Consider the following 3424-nt stretch of genomic DNA (forward strand, 5'->3'; position numbering starts at 1 on the left):
GTTTACTGAGTGATACAAAACTGAGTACTATGAAGGGTTTATCAGGATGGAAATGCACAACACCCCCACTCCTGACACCCCCAACACCCTGAGACTACAGTACTTAGAAGTTACACACAACAGCCATAACTGCTGAATATCTGTTTGTAACAAACAAACCATAGCATATTTATACTGTATCACATCGAGTGATTATAGAAATCCATTTATATATTGCTTGTATAAAATCTTTTTTTCTGTAAAAAATATTTTTAAAAAAAGTATAAAAAAACATGTGCCGTTGAAAGCCCTGCCAGGACAGCCAATCTGTACACATTCAGTGAATATGTGCTTTGGAAGGGCACCCGTGTCTCATGCCCACAGCAACTCCAGCAGGGCAGGTGAGGGTGCACCCCAGCTGCCACTCCAGGCAGGACTGAGCTGGACCATGGTGGGCGGGTACAGCAGGGCCTGGCACTGTGCCCTTCTCCAGCCTTGTATCAGGATCAGGGTCAGGGTCAGGGCTGGGGGCAGGCAGATTGCAGTTTCACTCTGAGTTCCATACTCAGACTAATTTTGGTTACAACTCATAGCTTTTCCTGACTGGTCGAAGGTCCTTTGGATGGGTGCCCTGGCAGAGATGCCGGAGAAGTGCCCACAGCTGCCTGGTTGGGTGTCTATCCAGCCAGAGCCTCTGTTCTGCCTCCTGCAAGCCTGGCCCCAGGCAGAACAGGCCCCCCTCAGGACTACTTTGGTCTCAGAACTTGGTCCTGGGTTTCATCAGCCTGGGTTTCTTCCCCTGGTGTGGCTGATCGGAGTTTCACAAAAAAGACCGGCCGATGCTGGCTGTGCTGAGCCTCATTGAAGAGTTTTTCATGCAGCAAAGGAAGAGCCCTCTGGATCCCTCCTCCTCCTCCTCTTCCTGCTCCCCGCCCATGGTCACTTCTTCTCCAGCTGCTCCAGCAGTGGGCTGCCTTCTGACTTGGGGGTCTTAACACTGTTGGTCCTGACGATGCAGGTGGGGATGATGCCAGTTGAGTGAGCATCAGGATGAGCTGTTGCCGCTCCTGCTTCAGCTCCTCCATCTGGGTGTTCAGCTCCGCATTCATGAGCTCCAACCACTCAGATTCCTGCTCCAGAAACTCCTTCTGCTCCTTCTTCTTGTTCTGGCTTTTCCTCTGCTCTTCCTCCTCTAGCTCACTTTTCACAGGTGGAGACCTCTTGCTCAGTTTCACCTCCAGGAAGCCCAAAGGGGTGATCATGGGCCCAATGTGGTGGACGTCAGTGCATTTCAGCTCCTCTGCAGTCAGGGCCAAGCTGGGGAGTCCAGTCAGGGGGCCGAGCCCTGGCAGAGAGCCCGCAGTCATGAAAGGGTCCGGGATCTGCCCAGGCATCATAGCAGGAGGAGTGGCAGTCCAGCCCTGCAGAAGCCACGGGCAGAAACTGACCCCGAGGCCTGGGCTAGCCTGCAGGGGCTATGCCCGCTCAGGAGCCCCTGTGGTTTCAGCCCCACCCCGCAGCATCCACCACTGCCAGTGTCCCTGGTGGCAGCCACCAAGCGTCCTGCCTGCAGGCTGTGGCTGGAAGCCTGGGTCTCCCTCTTTGAGGTGATAGATCGGTTACAGGGCTCTGCCTGCCTGCCTGATCGCCCCTGACCCCTTGCTGGGAGCGGGGCCAGCCCTGGCTAGGGACCTTTAGGTCGCTGGGCTTTTATTATATAGGATGTATAATCGCTCAGTAAGGCAGTGGTTTCCAAACTTTGGTGTCTATCAGAATCACCTGGATAGCTAATGAAGAACATAAAAGCCCAGCCTTGCTGAAACAGGATGAGGCCAGTGTTTATTTTTATTAAGCTCTTCAGGTGACACCACTATCCACCGAAGTTGAGGAACCACTGTAATGGGTGTTAATCAGTGAATCACTCATGCAAGTATCATTAGTTCTGGAAAGCAATTCAGGGCTGTAAGTAAAATCAGTAGAAATAAACATATAACTGTATATAGACATGTATATAGGTGTGTATGTATGTATACAAAATATCACAATGCAACTTTTATTAAATTGTGCTCCATGGGACACAGTTCTGGAAGCAGTTAATATATGGTCTGTGGCTAGAATATGTGGCTGGTCCATTTAAGAAACGCTGCAGGCCAGACTCCATGAATATGCATAGCCTTTAACAGCATATACAAAAGCTCTATTGACCTGAAATAACACAATTTTTAAATTTAGCTAATTTTTTATTAACTAATTAGTTACTTTTATTAACCCAGGTACACTTATAAATGTATTATTAACCCAAAGTAATTTGAATTTACTTTTCTGCCTATCTGTTAACATCCCTACTATACCAAGTTTGAGATGCATCAGCATAACATAGTCATTTAAAGACATATGAAACCTATTTAAGAAAATCTTCTTCTTGAAAGAGATGTGGTCATTTTTGCTATACACAAAAATTCAAAAATGTGATGAAGTACTGAAATATTAGCAAATAAGTAGGTTATAATAAAGGGACATATTAAAATAATAAAAAGAAATATTTTAATAGGATGTGTATTTGTGATGCAGGATGCATAAGATACAAGAGGATAATGAGATATGTACCTTCCAAGATTTTAATGAGATTCATGAAGAGTTCTATGTAATAAGACATATATGTTAAAAAGCTGTAATGAGGTGAATATGTGAGATAGTTTAATGACCTGTCTCAGAAAGTGTCCTATAAGATGGGCATCCTTCAGGGCTGAAATGAGATGGGTGAAAGGAAAAGTGTAATGAGATGGCCACATAAAGGAGAGGAATTATAATTAGATGCATAAAAGAAAGGAGAGTATATAAATTTTCGAAACATGTAAGATATAATGGGAACTAGGTTTTAATGTAATAAGATGCAGAAATGAAATGACAATGAGACACAAAAATGGAATCATGCAATGAGATATGTAAGGACTGTGTAATGAGATGTGCATGTTTAAGGGGTGTAATGAGATGCAAGATGGGAAAGGTGTAATGAGATGAGCACATTAAATAATCTAATGAGGGGCATGAAGGAAATGATGTCATGTCACATGAAAATTGAAGAAAGTAATGAGATATGCATTTTTAAGGACTATAATAAAATCGATAAAAGAAACTTAGGAGAATGAAGAAATAAAGAAATTAAATCTTACTATTGCAATATGGGGGAAAAACACACCCAAAAAGTAAGGAGAGGAGGTGTTTCACAAACACCATTTATCAGACCATTCTCTTCCATATATTTATTTTAACCTGACAAACATTTTGCTGTCCAACAACATATTAAACACTGTCTGTTGGAATATAAAAACATACATACTAGTGATTCCTTTCCTCAATAGCCCATAAAGGCATACAGGTATCTATAATAATAAAAGTGTAATATGCTAATTAGACCAGACAGCCAAATCACCTTCCAGACATC

General features: G+C 43.7%; 1 pseudogene; it reads right to left on the bottom strand.

Moving 5' to 3' along the window:
• Positions 1-918: 918 nt before the first annotated feature.
• On the bottom strand, positions 919-1414 carry LOC102752603 (annotated as a pseudogene).
• Positions 1415-3424: the final 2010 nt, after the last annotated feature.

This window comes from Myotis davidii, unplaced genomic scaffold (genome assembly GCF_000327345.1).
Source record: "Myotis davidii unplaced genomic scaffold, ASM32734v1 scaffold206, whole genome shotgun sequence".
NCBI lineage: Eukaryota > Metazoa > Chordata > Mammalia > Chiroptera > Vespertilionidae > Myotis > Myotis davidii.